Genomic DNA, 23,484 nt, shown 5'->3' with positions numbered 1-23,484 from the left:
TGGTTATTACAAGGTATTGAATATAGTTCCTTGTGCTATACAGTAAATCCTTGTTGCTTATCTATTTTATGCATAGTAGTTTGTATCTGTTAATTCCATACTACTAATTTATCTCTCCACCCTCCCTTAGGTCTTCTGCCCATTTTTTTTTTTTTTCTTTTGAAGAATTAGTTGAGAATGACTGGGGTTAGTTTTATTTATTTATTTATTTTTGGCTGTGTTGGATCTTCGTTTCTGTGCGAGGGCTTTCTCTAGTTGCGGCGAGCGGGGACCACTCTTCATGGCGGTGCACGGGCCTCTCATTGTCGCGGCCTCTCGTTGCGGAGCACAGGCTCCAGACGCGCAGGCTCAGTAGCTGTGGTTCACAGGCCCAGTTGCTCCACGGCATGTGGGATCCTCCCAGACCAGGGCTCGAACCCGTGTCCCCTGCATTGGCAGGCCTTCTGCCCAATTTTTTATTGGATTGTTTGTTTTCTCGATATTGAGTTATATGAGCTGTTTGTGTATTTTGGATATTAACTCCTTGTTGATCGCATTGTTTGCAAATCTTTTCTCCCATTCCATAGGTTGTCTTTTCATTTTGTTGATGGTTTCCTTTGCTGTGTAAAAGCTTTTAAGTTTGATCAAGTTCCGTTGCTTATTTCGGCTTTTATTTCTTCTGCCTTGGGAGATTGATCTAAGAAAATATTGTTACTATTTATGTTCGAGAATGTTTTGCCTATGTTCTCTTCTATGAGTTTTATGGTGGCATGTCTTATAGTTAGGTCTTTAAACCATTTTGAGTTTATTTTTGTATATGGTGTGAGGGAGTGTTACAATTTCATTGATTTACATGTAGCTGTTCTGCTTGCCCAACACCACTTGAAGAGACTGTCCTTTCTGCATTGTATATTCTTTTATATTCTTTGTTGTGGATTAATAGGTGTGTGGGTTTATTTCTGGGCTGTCTATTCTGTTCCATTGATTTGTCTGTTTTTTCTGCCAGTACCATGCTGTTTTGATTACTATAGCTTTGTAGTATTGTCTGAAGTCTGGAAGGGTTATGTCTTCAACTTTATACTTTTTCCTCAGAATTGTTTTGGCAATTCTGGGTCTTTTGTCATTCCATGTAAATTTTAGGATTATTTTTTCTAGTTCTGTGAAAAATATCTTGGGTATTTTGATAGTGATTGCATTAGATCTGTAGATTGCTTTGGGTAGTATGGCCATTTTAACAATATTAATTCTTCCAATCCAAGAGCATGGTATATCTTTTCATTTCTCTGAATCATCTTTTTTTTTTAAATTTATTTAATTTATTTATTTATTTTTGGCTGCACTGGGTCTTCGTTGCTGTGCGGGCTTTCTCTAGTTGTGACGAGTGGGGGCTGCTTTTTGTTGTGTTGTGCGGGCTTCTCATTGCAGTGGCTTGTCTTGTTGTGGAGCACGGGCTCTAGGCGCACGGGCTTCAGTAGTTGTGGCATGCGGGCTCAGTAGTTGTGACTCATGGGCTCTAGAGCACAGGCTCAGTAGTTGTGGCGCATGGGCTTAGTTGCTTGGCAGCATGTGGGATCTTCCTGGAGCAGGGCTTGAACCTGTGTCCCCTGCATTGGCAGGTGGATTCTTAACCACTGCTCCACCAGGGAAGCCCTCTCTGAATCATCTTAAGTTTGTTTTATCAATGTCTTATACTTTTAATGTATAGCTACTTCCTTGGTTAGGTTTATTCCTAAATGTTTTTTTGATGTGATTTTAAACAGGATTGTTTTCTTACTTTTTCTGATATTTTATTGTTAGTGTAAAGAAATGCAACTGATTTCTGTATATTAATCTTGTATCTTGCTACCTTGCTGAATTCATTTATTACTTCTAATAGTTTTTGTGTGGAGATTTTAGGGTTCTCTATGTAGAGTATCATGTCTTCTGCAAATAGTGACAGTTTTACCTCTTCCCTTCTAATTTGGACGCCTTTTATTTCTTTTTCTTGTCTGATTGCTATGTGTAGGTCTTCCAATATTATGTTGAATAGAAGTAGTGAGAATGGGCATCCTTGTCTTGTTCCTGAATTTAGTAGGAAGGCTTTCCAGCTTTTCATCATTGAATATTATGTTGGCTGTGGGTTTGTCATAAATAGCTTTTATTATGTTGAGATATGTTACCTCTATACCCACTTCGATGAGAGTTTTTATCATGAATGGATGTTGAATTTTGTCAGACGCTTTTTCTATGCTGTTGAGATAATCATGTGGTTTTTGTCTTTCCTTTTGTTAATGTGGTGTATCACATTGATTGAATTGCATATGTTGAACCATCCTGGTAACCCTGGAATAAATCCAACTTAATCATGGTGTATGATCCTTTCTGTGTATTGTTGAATTAGGTTTGCTAATATTTGTTGAGGATTTTCACATCTATATTCATCAAACATATCCTGTAATTTTTTTTTTTTTTGTAGTGTCATTGTCTGGTTTTGGTATCAGGGTGATCGTGGCTTCATAGAATGAATTTGGGAGTGTTCCTTCCTTTTCAATTTTTTGGAATAGTTTGAGAATGCTAGGTATAAGTTCTTCTTTATTTGGCAGAATTCCCCAGTGAAGATGTCTGGTCCTGGACTTCTGTTTGCAGAGGGTTTTTTGGTTTTTTTGTTTTTGCTTTTGCAGATTCTATTTCACTTGTAGTAATCAGTCTGTTCAAATTATGTTTCTTCTTGACTCAGTTTTGGCAAGCTGTATGCTTCTAGAAACTTGTCCGTTTCTTATAGGTTGTCCAAATTGTTGGCATATAACTATTTATAGTATTCTTTTATGATTTTTTATGTATCTATGGTATGAGCTGTTATTTCTCCTATTTTCTTGTTTTCTTTATTTGGGTCCTCTCTCTTTTCTTCTTGGTGAGCCTGGCTAGAGGTTTGTTGATTTTGTTTATCCTTTCAAAAAAAGAAAGGTTTTATTGATCTTTTCTGTTTTTTAATCTCTGTTTTATTTATTTCCTGTCTGATCTTTATTATTTCCTTCATTCTGCTGACTTTATGTTTTCTTTGTTCTTCTTTTTCTAATTCTTCTAGGTGGTAGATTATAAAACAAAGTTAACTTTTGAAAAAAAATCCCAAAATTGAAAATAAAATGAAGCAAATTAACCTAACAGTGTATTCCATAACACACAAAGAGGAACTTTTCCAAGTGACTTTAAAACACAGTCATTAAACTATATATATCTGTAGTAGGGTATTCTCTAAGGACAAAAATATGAAAAGTTTTTTTCACTGCTCTCAATATTTTTATTTGTGGTGGTAATGTTGTATATGTATTCTTTTTTTTTTTTTTAAAGGTGATCATGAGGGTGTCAGTGCTTTTATCCAATTTATAGTAAGGATACCATTAAATCTTTTTTAAAGTGTGGGGTTTTTTTCTGTTGTTGTTGTTGCTTTTAATTTTTATTTATTTATTTATTTATTTATTTATGGCTGTGCTGGGTCTTCGTTTCTGTGCGAGGGTCTTCTCCAGTTGCGGCAAGCGGGGGCCACTCCTCATCGTGGTGCACGGGCCTCTCACCATCGCGGCCTCTCCTGTTGCGGAGCACAGGCTCCAGACGCGCAGGCTCAGTAACTGTGGCTCACGGGCCTAGCTGCTCCACGGCATGTGGGATCCTCCCAGACCAGGGCTCGAACCTGTATCCCCTGCACCGGCAGGCAGACTCTCAACCACTGCGCCACCAAGGAAGCCCCTTTTTTTTTTTTGAATGTGATATGTGGGATAAAGAAGATGAGTAATTATATGATCTAATTATACCATCCCAGTCATTGTTGAGAAGCAGGATTCCCAACATAGGAGAAATGAAATTCAGGTTTAAGACAGAAGAGGATAAATGAAAATTCTGTAGTCCTGAATTTAAATTAGAAGTGTCATGGTGTATTTTGTCTTAAATATTTCTCCCTGGCTCTGAAACGTCCTAGAAACAATAGCCAACCCATAAGCAATGTGTATACCTAGTATCTAGATTATGGTACTTTAAGACCAGTGCTCCTTGGAGAAATATCTTATTCTGATTCTAGGTCAAAAGCAGGAAATGTCTTTTTTTTTTTTTTTAAGCAACAAAAACCCAAACTCAATACATTTTAACTTATAAAATATATTGAATACATAGTTCTAAAAAAGTCTGAACACCTCACTGGTGATCAGCCCAGTATCTGTGAGCACTACTAGCTCCCGGATTATGATCTTGAAGTACCATTTTCCACTAAAAGGAATTAGAGCTCCTTGGAAATATTTCTCACTCCAGGACTGGGGCAAGAAACATATTAATTTAAACCAAATGAATTGCCTATTATTGCCCTACCTAATACAAAATGAATCTAGAATATATTTTCATACAGATAGCATGAAAGTATATTAGTGTCCTAGAGCTGTTGTAACAAAGTATCACAAACTGGGTGACTTAAAACAGCAGAAATTTATTGCCTCATAGTTCTGGGAGCTGTAAGTCTGAAATCAAGGTGTCAGCAGGGCCATGCTCTGTCTGACACTATGGGTAGAATCTTTCCTTGCCTCTTCCCAGCCGCTGGTGGTGGCCAGCAACCCTTGGAATTCCTTGCCTTGGGTCGCATCACTCCAATCTCTGTCTCCATCTTTACATAGCATTTTCTCTGTGTCTTTACATTGTTTTCCTTCAGTGCATGTCTATCTCTGTGTCCAAATTTCCCCTTTTTATAAGGATACCAATCATATTGGATTAAGGCTTATCCTAATGACCTCATTTTAACTTGATTGCCTCTGTTAAGACACTATTTCTAAATAAGGTCACTTTCTAAGGTACTGGGGATTAGGATTTCAACATATCTCTTTGGGAGGAGGTAATTCAACTCATAACAGAAGATATCAAAGACTCCTAGTGTCATGTCAAAAGAATTTAGGAGCCAACGTGAAGAGGCTCCCACTGGCCAAAGATGAGACACTTTGAGTATCAATAGGATTGTACTTGCAGCAAGTTGAATTGCATCAAATATTTAAATCCATTAATTTATAATGCTGCTAAAAAACAAAACATGAAAATTCCGATTGGTCGCCATTGGAGAATGGTAGGGAAACAACTCATCATTTTGAAGATTGGTAAATAAAGAAATATAATCAAGCATTTCCAGCCTTTCCAACATGAATTGTACCAAGTATCAAATAGTAGATGTAGTGGTTTGAATGGTAGTCCCCCAAAAGATACGTCCATGTTCTAATCCTCAGAAACTGTATATGTTATTTGGAAAAAGGGTCTCTGCAGGTATAATTAAGTTAAGGATTTTGTGATGAGATCTTTACTGTGTTAGGCCCTAAATTTATTGACAAGTGTCTTTATAAGAGACACGGAGGTGAACAAACAGAAGAGGAAGAGGAAATGTAACCATAGTGGAAGAAATTAGAGCAATGCAGCAACAAGGAATGCCAACAGCCACCAGAAGTTGGAAGAGGCAAAGAACAGATTCTCCCTTAGAGAATCTGGAGGGAGTATGGCCCTGCCAACATTTTTGTTTTGGACTTCTGGCCTCCAGAACTATGAGAGAATAAATTTCTGTTGTTTTTAAGCTACCACATTTGTGGTTATTTATTACAAAAGCCTCAGAAAACTAATACAGTAGATAAGAGGAAGTTTCTCTTTAAAGAAGTATTACAGCTAATAAGTGAATGAGGAATAATAGAATATCACCATTTTGCAACCTCTAATGAATTAAGAGATGGAGGTGTTAAGCACTGACATCTGCCAACATCATAAAAAAAGAAATAAAATACCCAGGTATTATGTGCTTCTTGATGAAGAACATGCTACCACCTGTAAGGTAGTCTTACCCACACTCCCACCCCAAAATATATACCCTGAATGTGATCAAGCTTCTATATCCAACTAACAATGTACAAAAAATACACAGGTTGCAGGGACATTTTCAACTATGTATTAGAAATGCAGTCAGCAAAATCCAGACTCTGGGAAGCCACAGGATAAATGATGTAATTTCTCCAACAAACAAATTCAGAAAGAGAAAGGAACCTACAGAGAAAGACACTTGAAAGACATATCAGTCAATCACAGTATATGGAACTTATTTATATCCTAATTCAAATAAACTGTAAAAGAAAGATGACAATTATGAGACAACTGGAAATTCAAACGCTTACTGGATATATGATGAAATTTAAAAATTATTGAATTAAATGAAATTTTCCATTAAAAAATTAAAAATAAGCCAATGAATCCTTATTTACAATCAGTAACAGTTCTTTATCCATACAGCTTGTCTTCCGGTGGAAAGACCGTTGGTATTCCCAAGAAGGCCTGGTAGGTATTGTGTTATAAATGTAATTAATATTAAGCATTGTGTTTAATTACATGGGTTTCCTCTTTCTCTGATTCTTACATCTCAGCTACATATGCCTTGATTTACAAGTTGAACAGCTGTGATTTGGGACAGTTAAAAATGGTGAAAAGTAAGGTGCTTGCTCAGATGCTTTTATAAAAATATTCTTCTAATGGCCAAGTTATCTTTGATTTACCAACCAGCTTTACCTTCTTACTCATATATCTTTAACTTGATAGAGGCTTCTGATATGAAAGATAATTCCACACAGACAATTTTCTAATAAAATATATCATAGTAGATAAATTAAATCTGAGTTCATCTACAAACTTTATCTTAGAGAATTATTACAGAAACTGGAACTAGATGGCTCAATTTCCGTTCTTCTCCAGAACCTACCTTCCTCTGATAGTAAAGGTAGTATTGATTATGAAAAGGAGGTGGCAGAAAGATTATTGTAGCTTCCAGGCCATGATGGAAGTAAGGAATTTGCATAAATACTGAGGGCTGGTCTTTGATTTAACAAGGGTTTCTGGGAGAAAATCAGGAGGTGCAGTTCAAATACCTCCTTGAGAACAAGGATCTGCATTAATGTAGGATGGTTCTTCGAAGTAAGGAGATAGCAACTAGGGAAAAAGAAAGGATGTTTAAACAGGGAAAACGGAGATTTAAAAAAGAAGAGGAATTTGCCATTTTGTGTTCCCTGCCAAGTTGAGAAGCAATAATAATTATAATGGACTTAGTCTAAAAAATTTAATCACAAGGTACCTCCTTTAAAACTTGTAACAGTCCAATGAGACGAGTAATATTATCCCTTTGTTATGGATAGGAAACTGAGACTCAGGTTAAGCAGTGTCTTGCCCAAGGTTATATTGCTGTTTACTCATGAAGTTGTAGAGCTCCAGGTTCAAGGCTCTTTCCACCTGTCTTAGAAATAAGAAGCTGTCAATCCAGGAGGATGTGAAGGTTTTGAATCAAATTATGTTGGTTGTTAAGCTTGTCAAATATATGTTAATTATATATGTGTTAAACTTCATTTGGGAGAAGAAACTATAACATAAAAATTGGAGAGTTGAAAGTGAGATTTTGTCCTGATTAAATGTAATTGCCTTCGTAAAAGCATCATCAAAACGCATTTATTAAATCATTTAAATAACTGATGTCTCTCTTTCTACGATAGTTGAAAATCATCCATTTCCCATTCCAAATAGCACTTACTAAATTATTGAATTTGGTGAGAATGGTCATTTTTCTAGCAAGAGTCTCTATAATCAAAACATTTCTGTCTAACTTTATAATTATATTTTAAATGCTTTCATAAAACAAGAAAATGGAGGGTTACCATTTTTAGTGGTAGAACATTGGGAAGGGGAAGTCTTTCTATTTTACCTCACGGACCAGTGGTATAACTCCCATTGTGTAGGTAGAAAAATAAATGAAATTGGGCCTGTGCCAATGTCATTGCACAAAAAGAAGAGGCCATGTGTATTGACAGGGATAGTGGTACAGCAGTACCCAAGAGCATGAGCTTTGTAATCAGATAGAACAAGATGCTTGTCCTTGTTCCAGTCATAGGCTAGTTACCTCATCTGTAAAATGGCAGTAATATTAGTAACTCTCTCTACTTTAGAGAGTTGTGGGAGAATTAAGAGATAATACATGTAAAGCCCCTTAGCACAGTGATTGGCACAAAGTAGGTCCTCCATAAAGATTAGGGATAATAATAATATTGATGGTAATGAAAATGAAATGGGTTCTATTTTGTCTTTGTTTAGATTATGTTAAGCAGTGGAGTGGAACAAAAATTAGGAATCAGAACACACTTCTGAACTGAGTTCACCAATTAAGCAAGCTCATACCTATCTTTTGGGGTTTTTTTAACTTTTTATTTTATATTGGAGTACAGTTGATTAACAGTGTTGTGATAGTGCAAGTTCATATCTGTCTTTTGAATGTGTAAGTTTTTTCCATTGGTAAAATTAGAATCGAAGAAAGCACTTCCAAGTTTGAGATAAAACACATACTACAGTCTAGATAAGTACATTTTTTAATACCAGTTCTTGAGGATAGATCATTTGAATAACTGATTTCTCTGTCTCAACATCAGTTGAAAATCATCACTTTCCTGAAATGACTCAGATTGTTTAAAACTGAGGCTTTATATAAACTCAAGTCAAGAGTTATAATTGCTCATTTGTGAAGTATAGAATGCATTACCATTCCTCAGTAAATCTCAAATTAGAATGATAAGTTTTCAGGCTTCAGATATATTGTAGTGTGTGATAAAAATCAATACTGTTATTTGGCCACAGGATGGCAAAATACACCTGAGCCCAGATAGAATACAGGACTAGGAAACCACAGTCCCTAGAATGGTGTTTCATTTCCTCTTCATGTATTTTGCTGCCTGCTTAGTGACATTTATCACTAACAATGGTTTTACTTTCAAACGGTAGAATTCATCACATATTTGCTTCTTAATTCTAATTTTAGCAAAGGAAAACACAATCAAGTCCAAATCCCTTCTTTCTGTCTCTCTCCCCTTTTCTCTTAACCTCCCTTAATGTACTTTCCTTTCTCCCTCCCTTCTCAGTCTCCCTTTCTTCCTTTGCTTTTATTTTTCCTTTTTAATGCAGTAGTTACAGAATACCAAACATAGCCTCTGTTCGGTGACCTTGATGTAATTTCATCATTCCAGTATTGGCTTAAAAAATGAAATCAAAATTTCTGTCTGACTTTTCACAAATGTGATTGGATGATTATCAAATACAGACCATTTTGAAAGTCTCAATATGTTCTTAGTCTCCATACTTAGCCCTCTTAATTTTAACCTTAGCCAATCATAACATTTAAAAAATATTTTATTGGGGGTGGGGGGGAACCACAAAATGAGGGAAATTAAATTACCAAAACCATCAAAGAAAAACTATAGAAAATAAAAATGAAACTCCTGTGTTCTTGACTCTACTCACACCTCTCAATCACACCTGTGTTTTCCCTGTACCTATCTCTAGATAATGGAATCATGCTTTAAATTTTATATGCAACTGCTTTTTTCATAGACCCAATCTATCACAGATCTCTTTCCAGGCTAGTAAATTTCAAGCTAACTCAGGTGTTTTTAGTGGCTGCATGGAATTTCATAGTATGAGTATACAATAATTTATTTAACCGTTCTCTTGAAAGTGCAGTTAGACTCTTTCCTTTTTTGCTATTTTAAACATTGTTGCAATAATATCCTTGTGAGTGCCCCTTTATATGCTTTTGTTACTATCTTTGTAGGGTGGATTCTAAGAAATGGAGTTGATGAGTCTTAGGATTTCCACCTGTTAAGTATTAATTGATAGTCACAAGTTACCCACGCTATAGGCTGTCCCTCCTGTTTCTTTGACTTTATAACGATCCCACGTAGCTGTCCTATAAAGTTGAGACCAACCTCCTTTCTCATTCCTCCAGAAAAAGTTCTTTGCCTTTTAAAATTTGTTTCTGTATCTTTCTTCATACTACACACTTATAATGTTTTTCTTCACATATCTTTATCCTTTCTTCCTTTCTGGAGAAATCAGCTCTTGAAACCTTTAATTTCTTCCATCATTTCCCCTATCATTATTTCTCTATATTTTTTAAATCATTTGGAAAGTAATAATATTTGATATAATTACTTGTGTATTTTGTTTCAACATACATTTTAAAGGGAAAACTAAAACATTTCCCCAGTGTTCTTTATTCTGGTACTTATTTTTCTTTCATACAAAGGGAAAGATTAAGCTGTGCCTAATTCTAAGGCCTGGAAATACTGTCTTTTCTAAATTTTGTACATAGTTTCTCCTTTTTTAAAAAAGTATTATAATTACTTTTTACTTGTCTGATTCCCGCTAGGCTTTTCTTCCATTCATTCAACAGATATTTATGGCACATCAAGTTCTATTCTAGGCTAGGAGGGTACAGCACAGAACAAAACAGACAAAATTCCTTTCACTCATGAAGCTCATAAGACTGGTGAGACAGACAATAGATGAGATAACTAAGTAAATATTATATAACATGTTAGGTAATTGTAGAAATTCAGGTGAGAAGAGTGGAGATGGAAAGAAAGATTCATCATATGTTTTGAAAAGAGATCCAGTTAGGCTTGGTTTGGGTAGAACATGAGGTTTAGATAAAGGAACTATCAAAAATACCTCATAGGTTTCTGGGACTTCCCTGGCAGTCCAGCAGTTAAGACGCTGCACTTCCACTGCAGGGGGCACGAGTTCAGTCCCTGATTGGGGAGCTAAGATCCTGCATGCCGCAAGCACGGCGCGGCCAAAAAAAAAAAAAACTCATAGGTTTCTGTTAACTAAGTGGGAGGATGTTGGTGCCCTATACTAAGGTTGGGGAAAATTGAGGGAAAGACATGTTTGGGTGAGAAAAGTTCTGTTTTGGTTAGGTTTAGACATCTGTTGAACATTCAACTGGAGATGATAATAAACTGTTGAATATGAGTTTCGAACTCAGTAAGCTGACCTGGAGATAAAGATTTGTGAATCACTTAGCATGTGTAGGTATTTATAGCCATGGGATGTATGAGATCATGGGAGGAGTGTAAGGGGAGAAAGGGGAAGCATGCTGATATTTAAAGAATGGGCCAAGGAGGAACAGCCAAAAAACAAGACTGGGAAGGAGCAAGAAATGATGTAGCATATGAACCAGGAGAATAGGAGTAAAGATAAGGGGGGGGGATACAGGCACCAAGGGAAGAGAATGTTTCAGAAAGAGTGGTTACTGCTGTCCAATGCTGCTGAGAAGCAAATAAGATAATGATAGAAAAGATCTTGGATTTATCAAGTTGAAGGACATTGACAAAAGCCATTATAGGGACTCCCCTGGTGGCGCAGTGGTTAAGAATCCATCTGCCAACGTAGGGGACACAGGTTCGAGCCCTGGTCTGGGAAGATCCCACATGCCATGGAGCAACTAAGCGCGTCCACCACAACGACTGAGCCTGCGCTCTAGAGCCTGAGAGCCACAACTACTGAAGCCTGCGCGCCTAGAGCTTGTGCTCTGCAACAGGAGAAGCCACCGCAGTGAGAAGCCCACTCACCACGATGAAGAGTAACCCCACTCACCGCAAGTAGAGAAAATCCGCACGCAGCAATGAAGACCCAACGCAGCCAAAAATAAATAAATTTATTATTTTTTTTTAAAAAGCCATTATAGTGTAGTGATGGAGATGGAAGATAAATTGGAGTGAATTTAGAAGAAAATAAGTAAAACAAAATGGTGAAAGCAAATATAGACAACTTTTTGAGAAGCTTTGTTGTTAGCGCACAGAAATAGGATTGTATTTGGTGGGGTTAAAGATGTCAACTGATTTTTTTTCAATGGTTTTTACTGTGGTAAAATACACATAACATAAAATTTACCATCTTAACCATTTTTAAGTGTACAGGTCAGTGATATTAAATGTATTCATATTGTGCAACTGTCACCATCATCTATCTCCAGAACACTTCATCTTGCAGAACTGAAACTCTTTGTGCATTAAAAAATAATTTCCCATTCCCCTCTAACCCCAGCCCCTGGCAACCATCGTTCTACATTGTGTCTCTATGATTTTGACTACACTAAGTACCTCATATAAGTGAGATCATACAATATTTGTTCTTTTTTTATTGAATTATAGTTGATGTATAATATTATGTAAGTTACAGGTGTACAATATAGTGGTTCACAATTTTTAAAGGTTACACTCCATTTACAGTTATTATAAAATATTGGCTATATTCCCTGTGTTGTACAATATATCCTTATAGCTTATTTTTTATATAATCGTTTATATCTCTTAATCTCCTACCCCTATATTGCCCTTCCTCCACACTAGTAACCACTAGTTAGTTCTCTATATCTGTGAATCTGTTTCTTTTTTGCTATATTCATTAGTTTAATTTTTTAGATTACACATATAAGTGAAATCATACAGTATTTGTCTTTCTCTATCTGACTTATTTCACTTAGCAAAATACCCTCCAAGTCCATGCATGTTGTTGCAAATGGCAAAATTCCCTTCTTTTTTATGGCTGAGTAGTATTCCATTACATATATATATATATATATATATATATATATATATATATATATACATACCATGTTTTCTTTATCTGTTCATCTGTTGAGGGACACTTAGTTTGCCCCCATATCTTGACAATTGTAAGTAATACTGCTGTGAACATTGGGGTGCATGTATCTTTTCAAATTAGTGTTTTAATTTTTTTCAGATATACAGGAATAGAATTGCTAGGTCATGTGGTGGTTCTATTTTTAGTTCTTGAGAAACCTCCAATCCTGTTTTCCACAGTGGCTACATGAATTAACATTCCCAACAACAGTGAGCAAAAGTTCCCTTTTCTCCACATCCTTGCCAGCATTTGTTATTTGTATACTTTTTGGTGGTAACCATCCTGACAGGTGTGAGGTGATGTCTCATTGTGGGTTTTTTTAATATATAAATTTATTTACTTATTTTTTATTTTTTAGCTGCATTGGGTCTTTGTTGCTGCACATGGGCTTTCTCTAGTTGCAGTGAGCAGGGCCTACTCTTCATTGCAGTGCACGGGCTTCTCATTGCGGTGGCTTCTCGTTGCGGAGCAGGGCTCTAGGCATGCGGGCTTCAGTAGCTGTGGTGCACAGGCTCTAGAGCACAGGCTCAGTAATTGTGGCACATGGGCTTAGTTGCTCCGCGGCATGTGGGATCTTCCTGGACCAGAGCTTGAACCCGTGTCCCCTGCATTGGCAGGCAGATTCTTAACCACTGCGCAACCAGGGAAGTCCCTCATTGTGGTTTTGATTTGAGTTTCCCTGATGATTAGCAGTGTTGAGTATCTTTTCCTGTGCCTGTTGGCCATCTGCATGTCTTCTTTGGAAAAATGTCTATTCAGTCCTGCAGATTTTTTAATTGGGTTGTTTGGTTTGTTGTTGTTTTGATGCTGAGTTGTATGAGCTGTATATATATTTTGGATATTAACCACTTATCAATCATATCATTTGCAAAAATTTTCTCCCATTCAGTAGGTTGTCTTTTCATTTTGTCAGTGGTTTCCTTTCCTGTGCAAAAGCTTTTAAGTTTGATTGGGTCCCATTTTTCTTTTTCCTTTTATTTCCTTTGCTGTAGGAAATGGATCCAAAAAAATATTGCTGTGATTTATGTCAAAGAGTGTTCTGCCTATGTTTTCCTCTAGGAGTTTTATACTGTGCAGTCTTACATTTAGGTCTTTAATCCATTTTGAGTTTATTTCTGTATACAGTGTTAGAGAATATTCTAATTTCATTCTTTTACATGTAGCTGTCCAGTTTTCCCAGCACCACTTATTGAAGAGACTGTGTTTTCTCCATTGTATATTCTTACCTTCTTTGTCGTAGTTAATTGACCATAAGTGCATGGGTTTTTTTCTGGGCTCTCTATTCTGTTCCATTGATCTATGTGTCTGTTTCTGTGCCAGTACCATACTGTTTTGATTACTGTAGCTTTGTAGTATAGTCTGAAGTCAGGGAGCCTGATTCCTCCAGCTGTGTTCTTTCTCAAGATTGTTTTGGCTCTTTTGGGGTCTTTAGTGTTTCCATACAGGTTTTAAAATTATTCTAGTTCTGTGAAAAATGCAGTTGGTATTTTTATAGGGATCACATTGAATCTGTAGATTATTGGGTAGTATGGTCATTTTAACAATATTAATTCTTCCAGTCCAAGAACATGGTATATCTTTCCATCTGTTTGTGTCATCTTCAGTTTCTTTCATCAGTGTCTTATAGTTTTCCAAGTACAGGTCTTTTACCTCCTTAGGTAGGTTTATTCCTAGGTATTTCATTCTTTTTGATGTGATGGTAAATGGGATTGTTTCCTTTGTTTCTCTTTCTGGTAGTTCATTGTTAGTGTATAGAAATGCAAAAGATTTCTGTATATTAATTTTGTATCCAGCAACTTTACCCAATTTATTGATGAGCTCTACTAGTTTTCTGGTGGTGTCTTTAGGATTTTCTATGTATAGTAATCATGTCATCTGCAAACAGTGACAGTTTTGCTTCTTCCTTTCCAATTTGGATTCCTTTTCTTTTTCTTGTCTGATTGCTGTGGTGAGGACTTCCAATACTGTGTTGAATAAAAGTGGCAAGAGTGGGCATCCTTGTCTTGTTTCTGATCTTAGAGAAAATGCATTCAGGTTTTCACCATTGAACATGATGTTAACTGTGGGTTTGTCATATGGCCTTTATTATGTTGAGGTATGTTCCCTCTATGCCCACTTTCTAGAGAGTTTTTATCGTAAATGGATGTTGAATTTTGTCAATAGCTTTTTCTTCATCTATTTGGCTGATTATATAGTTTTTATTCTTCACTTTCTTAATGTGGTGTATCACATTGATTGATTTGTGAATATTGAAAAATCCTTACATTCCTGGAATAAATCCAACTTGATCATAATGTATGATCCTTTTAATGTATTGTTGGATTCGATTTCCTAATATTTTGTTGAGGATTTTTACATGTATGTTCATCAGTGATATTGGCCTGTAAATTTGTGTGTGTGTGATATCTTTGTCTGGTTTTGGTATCAGGGTGATGCTGGCCTCATAGAATGAGTTTGGAAGTGTTCCTTCCTTTGTAGTTTTTTGAAATAGTTTCAGAAAGATAGGTGTTAACCCTTCTCTAAATGTTTGGTAGAATTCACCTGTGAAGCCATCTGGTCTTGGGCTTTTGTTTGTTGGGAGTTTTTAAATTACTGATTTAGTTGCATTGCTGGTAACTGGTCAGTTCATATTTTCTATTTCTTCCTGTTTCAGTCTTGGGAAATTGTACATTTCTCAGAATTTTTCCATTTCTTCTAGGTTGTCCATATTATTTTCATGTATTTATTCTTAGTAGTCTTTTATGATTCTTTGTATTTCTGTGGTGTCAGTTGTAACTTCTTTTTCATTTCTGATTTTATCAATTGCCCTCTGCCTTTTTTTCTTGATGAGTCTGGCTAAATATTTGTCAATTTTGTTTATCTTTTCAAAGAACCAGCTTTTAATTTCATTGATCTTTTCTATTGTTTTCTTTGTCTCTATTTCATTTATTTCTGCTCTGATCTTTATGATTTCTTTCCTTCAACTAACTTTGTGCTTTGTTCTTCTTTCTCTAGTTCCTTTAGGTGTAAGTTTAGGTTGTTTATTTGATATGTTTCTTGTTTCCTGAGGTAAGCTTGTATAAACTATAAACTTCCCTCTTATAGCTGCTTTTGCTGCATCCCATAGGTTTTGGATCATCATGTTTTCGTTTTCATTTCTCTCTAGGTATTTTTCGATTTCCTCTTTAACTTTGTAAGTGATCCATTGGTTGTTTTAATAGCATATCGTTTAGCCTTCACATATTTGTGTTTTTTGCATATTTTTTCTGTTAGTTGATTTCTGTTCTCATAGTGTTGTGGTCAGAAAAGGTCCTTGATATGATTTCAGTTTCCTTAAATTTTTAAGGTTTGTCTTGTGACCTAACATGTGATCTGTCCTGGAGAATATTCCATGTGCACTTGAAAAGAATGTGTATTCTGCTGCTTTCAGGTGGAATGCTCTATAAATACCAGTTCAGTACATCTGGTCTAATGTGTCATTTAAGGCCAGTGTTTCCTTATTGATCTTCTGTCTGGATGATCTGTCCATTAATGTAAGTGGGATATTAAAGTCCCCTACTATTATTGTGTTACTGTCGATTTCTCCCTTTATTTGCTTTATGTATTTATGTGCTCCTATGTTGGGTGTCTATATCATTACAATTGTTATTTCTTCTTTTTGGATTGATCCCTTGATCATTATGTAGCGTCCTTCTTTATCTCTTGTAACAGCTTTATTTTAAAATCTATTTTGTCTGATATAACTATTGCTGCCCCAGCTATCTTTAGATTTCCTTTTCATGGAATACCTTTTTCCATCCCCTCCCTGCCATTTTGTGTGTGTCTTTTTTTTTTTTTATTTTATAAATTTATTTATTTATTTTTGGCTGTGTTGTGTCTTCGTTTCTGTGCGAGGGCTTTCTCTAGTTGCAGCGAGTGGGGGCCACTCTTCATCGCGGTGCGTGGGCCTCTCACTATCGCGGCCTCTCTTGTTGCGGAGCACAGGCTCCAGACGCGCAGGCTCAGTAGTTGTGGCTCACGGGCCTAGTTGCTCCGCAGCATGTGGGATCCTCCCAGACCAGGGCTCGAACCCATGTCCCCTGCCTTGGCAGGCAGATTCTCAACCACTGCGCCACCAGGGAAGCCCTTGTGTGTGTCTTTAGATCTGAAGTGAGTCTCTTGTAGGCACCCTGTATATGGGTCTTGTTTTTGTGTTCATTCAGCCTGTATGTGTCTTTTGATTGGAGCATTTTGTCCATTTACATTTAAGGTAATTGATATGTATGTTCTTATTGCCATTTTGTTAATTATTTGGGGGTTGTTTCTGTAGGTCTTTTTTCCTTTTTTTTCTTCTCTTGTGATTTGATGACTATCTTTAGTGTTATATTTGGATTCATTTTATGTGTGTGTGTGTGTTTGTGTGTATCTATTTTAGATTTTTTGGTTATTTATTATGAGGTTTTTATATAGCTATATATATACACACATACATATACATATATATGATTGTTTTAAGTTGCTTATCTCTTAATTTCAAATGCATTTTAACAACCCTGCGTTTGTACTCTCCTCCCCTCACAATTACCGTTTTGTTATGTCATATTTTACATCTAACTGTTTTGTGTTTTCCGTAACTGCTTTTTGTGAATATAGATGATTTTACTACTTTTGTCTTTTAACCTTCCTACTAGCTTTGCATGTGGATGATTTCTTTTTTTTTTAATTGAAATATAGTTGATTTATAATTTTGTGTTAATTACTCTGTACAGCAAAGTGATTCAGTTATACATATATGTTCTTTTTCATATTTTTTTCCATTATGGTTTATCACAGGATATTGAATATATTTCCCTGTACTATACAGTAGGACCTTGTTGTTTATCCATATATCATAGTTTGCATCTGCTAATCCCAAACTCCTAATCTTTCCCTCCCCCATTCCCCTTGGCAACTACAAGTCTGTTTTCTAAATCTGTGAGTCTGTTTCTGTTTCATAGATATGTTCATTTATGGCATATTTTAGATTTCACATATAAGAGATATCATATAGTATTTATCTTTCTCTTCCTGACTTACCTCACTTAGTATGATAATCTCTAGTTGGCATCCATGTTGCTGCAAATGGCATTTTTTCATTCTTTTTTATGGCTGAGTATTCCATTGTGATATATATACATATATAGATATATGCCTATATATATAGATAGATAGATATATCCCTGTCTTGTTCCAGATTTTAGCAGGAAGGCTTTTACCTTTTCACCGTTGAGTACTATATTAGTTGTGGCTTTGTCATAAATAGCTTTTGTTATGTTGAGATGTGTTCCTTCTGTACCCACTTTAGTGAGAGTTTTTATCATGACTGGATGTTGAAGTTTGTCAAATGCTTTTTCTGCATCTATTGAGATGACCATGTGGGTTTTGTCTTTTTCTTGTTGTTGATGATGATGTGGTGTATCACACTGATTGATTTGCATGTGTTGAACTATCCTCATGAACTTGGGATGAATCCAGCTCGGTCGTGGTATATGATCTTTTTTATGTACTGTTGGATTCGGTTTGCTAATATCTTGTTGAGAATTTTTGCATCTAGATTCATCGAAGATATTGTCCTTTTATTTTCTTTTTTTGATGGTGTCTTTTTCTGGTTTTGGTATCAGGTTGATTGTGGCTTCATAGAATGTCTTTGGGAGTGTTCCCTCCTCTTCAGTATTTTGGAAGAGTTTGAGAAAGATCAGTATAAATTCTTGTTTCTTTGTTTGTTAGAATTCACCTATGAAGCCATCTGGTCCTGGACTTTTGTTTTTAGGGAGTTTTTAAAATTACAGATTCTATTTCACTTGTAGTAATCAGTTATCAAGTTATCTCTTTTTGATTCAGTTTTGGTGGGCTGTATGTTTCTAGAAACTTGGCCTTTTCTTATAGGTTGTCAAATTTGTTGGCATATAATTTTTCATAGTATTCTCTTAGCGTATTTTTGTATTTCTGTGGTATCAGTTGTGATTTCTTCTCTTTCATTTCTTATTTTGTTTGTTTGGGTCTTTTTTTTTTTTTTCTTTGTGAGCCTGGCCAGAGGTTTATCAATTTTGTTTATCCTTTCAAAGAACCAGCTCTTGGTTTTATTGATTTTTCTCTATTTTTAAAAATCTCTATATTATTTATTTCCTCTGATCTTTTTTATTTCCTTCCTTCTACTGACTTTAGGTTTTGTTTGTTCTTCTTTTTCTAATTCTTTTAGGTGGTAGGTTAGGTTGTTTATTTGAGATTTTTCTTATTCCTTGAAGAAGGCTTGTATCATTGTGAACTTCCCTCTAAGAACTGCTTTTGCTGCATCCCATAGATTTTGTATAGTTGTGTTTTCATTGTCATTTGTCTCAAGGTATTTTTAAATTTCTTCTTTGATTTCATTGTTGACCATTGATTCTTTTAGTAGCATGTTGTTTAGTCTCCATGTAATCATTTTTTTTCTCATTTCTTTTTCTGTGGTTGATTTCTAGTTTCATGCCTTTGTGGTCAGAAAAGATGCTTGAAATAATTTCTGTACTCTAAAATTTATTGAGTCTTGTTTTGTGCCCTAATATGTGGTCAATCCCAGAGACCATTCTATGTGTACTTGAAAAGGATTTGTAATTACATCCATTACATTGAATGTAATGTCCTGAAAATATTGTCTAACTGTTAAATGCTGTCAATTAGGATCTCTGTTGGCTTATTGATTTTCTGTTCAGAAGATCTGTCCATTGATATGAGTAGGGTGTGCAAGTCTCCTACTATTATTATTATTTTTTAATTAATTAATTAATTTTTATTTTTGGCTGCCTTGGGTTTTTGTTGCTGCACGCTGGCTTTTCTCTAGTTGCGGCGAGCAGGGGCTACTCTTCGTTGCACTTCATGGGCTTCTCATTGGGTGGCTTCTCTTGTTGCAGAGCACAGGCTCTAGGTGCGCGGGCTTCAGTAGTTGTGGCACTCGGGCTCAGTAGTTGTGGCTCGTGGGCTCTAGAGCACAGGCTCAGTAGTTGTGGTGCACGGGCTTAGTTGCTCCGCGGCATGTGGGATCTTCCCGGACCAGGGCTCGAACCCGTGTCCCCTCCACTGGCAGGTGGATTCTTAACCACTGCACCACTAGGGAGGTCCTCCTACTATTATTATATTCCCATCATTTCTCCCTTTATGTGGGTTAGTATTTGTTTTATGTATTTGGGTGCTCCTATATTGGGTGCATATATGTTGACGAGTGTAATATCCTCTTGTATTTATTGATCCTTTTATTATTATATAGTGTCCTTTTTTATCTTTCTTTATGGCCTTTGTTTTAAAGTCTATTTTGTCTGATATGAGTATTATGACCCCTGCTTTCTTGTCATTTCCATTTGCATGAAATATCTTTTTCCATCCCCTCACTATCAATTGATGTGTGTCCTTTGCCCTAAATTGAGTCTCTTGTAGGCAGGATATTGCAGGCTGTTATTTTTCCGTCCAATCTTTTGATTGGAGCCTTTAGTTCATTGGCATTTAAGGTAATTATTGATAGATATATATTTATCGCCATTTTAGACCTTGTTTTCCAGTTGATTTTGTATTTCTTCCTTGTTTCTTTCTTTTTCTTTTTGTTTTTCCTTATGTGGTTTGATGATTTTCTTTTATATTATGCTTGTGTTCTCTTCTTTTTGGCTTTTTTTAAAGAGATTGGAGTTTATTTCTTTATTTATTTTTGGCTGTGTTGGGTCTTCGTTTCTGTGCGAGGGCTTTCTCTAGTTGTGGCAAGCGGGGGCCACTCTTCATCGCGGTGCACGGGCCTCTCACTATTGCGGCCTCTCTTGTTGTGGAGCACAGGCTCCAGATGCGCAGGCTCAGTAGTTGTGGCTCACGGGCCTAGTTGCTCCGCGGCATGTGGGATCTTCCCAGACCAGGGCTCGAACCCATGTCCCCTGCATTGGCAGGCAGATTCTCAACCACTGCACCACCAGGGAAGCCCCTCTTTTTGGCTTTTATGAATCTGTGGTTACTCTGTTTTCAAGTATGTTAACCCCTTCTTATATCTACTTGCTTTAGACTGTTAGTCAAATAGGCTCAAATACATTCTAAAGAAAAAAGAATCTACATTTTCTTACTGTCTTCCTCCACATTTTATGATTTTGATGTCCTCTTTTATATTTTCATGTTTATTCTTTTGCTGTTCACTGTGGTTATCATCACTTCACAAAAACTTTTTGATTTTTTTAAATATGAATACTGGTTTAATAAGTGATTTACTTTACAATTGTGATTTTCTCTTTCCTATAGATTCTTGCTTTTCTTCTATTTAAAGAAGATCTTTAAATATTTCTTTTAGGATAGGTTTAATATTGCTGTATTCTTTTAGTTTTTGCTTGTCTGAGAACTTCTTTATCTCTTCTTCTATTCTAAGTGGTAATCTTGCTGGGTAGAGTATTCTAGGTTGCAAATTTTTCCCTTTCAGGACTTTAAATATGTTTTGCCACTCTCTTCTGGCCTGCAGTGTTTCTGTAGAGATATCAGTTGATAGTCTTATGGGGGTTCCCTTGTAATTAACTCTTTTTCTCATGCTGCCTTTAGAATTCTCCTTATCTTTAACTTTTTCCATTTTGATTATACTATGTCTTGGTATAGGTCTGTTTGGGTTCATCTTGTTTGGGATCCTCTGTGTTTCCTGTACCTGGGTGTCTCTTTCCTTCTTCAGGTTTGGGAAGTTTTCAGCCATAATTTTCTCAAGCACATTTTCGATCCCCTTTTCTCTTTCTTCTCTTACTGGAATCCCTATTATGTGTAGATTGGCAAGCTTTATATTATCTCATAGGCTCTTCATATTGCTTTCATTTTTTTTTTTAATCTGGTTTTCTATCTGCTGTTCTGATTGGGTGATTTCCATTATTCTATCTTCCACTCAGATTTCCCATAGCCTCTGAGTTTACAACGCCGGCAGTGGAGGCGTAAATCTGCACAACTCAGATTTCCGCCCTGCTACTGTGTGTGGGCAACCCGCTGGCGCACTCCCAGAACTCGTAGAGGTGGCGCCAAGTCATCTGAGAGAAAGAGGTTTTTATGGGTGCCCCCTTCCTTCCTTCCACACTCCTTAACAAAGGTGCTTCGCTTCTATGGTGGGCCCAGGCTTCCGCATACACCCCTGGTTGTGGCCTGTACCATGCTCCAGCCCCTTCAGGCTGTCTCCACACAGCCAACTCCAGTCCTCTCCTCAGGTCTGTGCTCTTAAGCCCGAGTTTCAGCACCCAGCCCTGCCCACACCAGTGGACACACGTGTCAGGCTCAGGAGCATAGGGCAAGGGCCCAGATCATCTGTGCAGGTCTCTGTCCTGCCTGCCACAAACCGACTGCTGCGCTCTCCTCCAGGCCTCTGAAACTCCCTCTCTGTCCAGCTGACCTCCCCGCCAGTGAAGGGGCTTCCCAGGGTGCAGGAACCTTTCCTCTTTCACACCTCCCTCCCAGGAGTGCAAGTCATTTCCTGATTTCTTTTTTATTTTTTTTCTTTCTTTCATTCTACCAGGTTACATGGAGATCTTTCTTGTGATTTGGGGTATTTGATAAATTCTGCCAGTGTTCACTAGGTATTCTGTGAGAATTGTTTCAGATGTAGATGTATTATTGATGTACTTGCAGGAGGAAGTGAGCTCCACACATCCTTCTTTTTTTTTTTTCCCCCCCTCCCACTCTTAATCCACCTCCCTCTGCCAGACATTCATTTATCTGCTTTTTGTCACTATGGATAAAATTGCAGTTCCTAGAGTTTTATATAAATTGGAATCATATACTATGTTCTCTCTTTTGAGAGAACAGCATAAATATATTTTAGTCAGCATAAATGTTTTTTTTTTAAATTTTATTTATTTATTTATTTTTATACAGCAGGTTCTTATTAGTTATCTATTTTATACATATTATAATGTATATATGTCAATCCCAATCTCCCAATTCATCCCACCACCACCACCACCACCCTGCTGCCTTCCCCCCCTTGTTGTCCATACGTTTGTTCTCTACATCTGTGTCTCAGCTTCTGCCCTGCAAACTGGTTCATCTGTACCATTTTTCTAGATTCCACATATATGTGTTAATATACGATATTTGTTTCTTTCTTTCTGACTTACTTCACTCTTTATGACAGTCTCTAGATTCATCCATGTCTCTACAGATGACCCAATTTCATTCCTTTTTATGGCTGAATAATATTTCATTGTATATATGTGCCACATCTTCTTTATCCATTCGTCTGTCAATGGGCATTTAAGTTGTTTCCATGACCTGGCTATTGTAAATAGTGCTGCAATGAACATTGGGGTGCATGTGTCTTTTTGAATTATGGTTTTCTCTGGGTATATGCCCAGTAGTGGAATTGCTGGGTCATATGGTAATTGTTTTTAGTTTTTTAAGGAACGTCCATACTGTTCTCCACAGTGGCTGTATCAATTTACATTCCCACCAACAGGGCAAGAGGGTTCCCTTTTCTCCACACCCTCTCCAGCATTTGTTGTTTGTAGATTTTCTGATGATGCCCATTCTAACTGGTGTGAGGTGATACCTCATTGTAGTTTTGATTTGAATTTCTCTGATAATTAGTGATGTTGAGCAGCTGTTCATATGCCTCTTGGCCATCTGTATGTCTTCTTTGGAGAAATGTCTATTTAGGTCTTCTGCCCATTTTTCGATTGGGTTGTTTGTTTTTTTAATATTGAGCTGCATGAGCTGCTTGTATATTTTGGAGATTAATCCTTTGTCAGTTGCTTCATTTGCAAATATTTTCTCCCATTCTGAGGGTTGTCTTTTCATCTTGTTTGTGGTTTCCTTTGCTTTGCAAAAGCTTTTGTTTCATTAGGTCCTATTTGTTTATTTTTGTTTTTATTTCCATTTCTCTAGAAGGTGGATCAAAAATGATCTTGCTGTGATTTATGTCAAAGAGTGTTCTTCCTATGTTTTCCTCTAAGAATTTTATAGTATCTGGTCTTACATTTAGGTCTTTAATCCATTTTGTGCTTATTTTGTGTATGGTTTTAGGGAGTGTTCTAATTTCATTCTTTTACA

General features: G+C 36.5%; 1 long non-coding RNA gene across 5 annotated transcripts in view; it reads left to right on the top strand.

Moving 5' to 3' along the window:
- Positions 1-23,484, top strand: part of LOC309625352 — a 44,778-nt gene that overhangs the window by 6,460 nt on the left and 14,834 nt on the right. For 3 of the 5 annotated variants that reach the window (XR_014242469.1, XR_014242471.1, XR_014242472.1), the window contains one exon: positions 6,253-6,297. The exons of the other annotated variants lie outside the window; for them this stretch is intronic. This is a non-coding gene — a long non-coding RNA (uncharacterized lncRNA). The remainder of the gene's footprint in view (positions 1-6,252; positions 6,298-23,484) is intronic. 5 annotated transcript variants of the gene reach the window in all.

Source organism: Balaenoptera borealis, assembly GCF_965194805.1.
Source record: "Balaenoptera borealis genome assembly, chromosome: 3".
Lineage (NCBI taxonomy): Eukaryota > Metazoa > Chordata > Mammalia > Artiodactyla > Balaenopteridae > Balaenoptera > Balaenoptera borealis.
The sequence above is the reverse complement of the archived record's forward strand: the minus strand, read 5'-3'. Positions and strand labels throughout refer to the sequence as shown.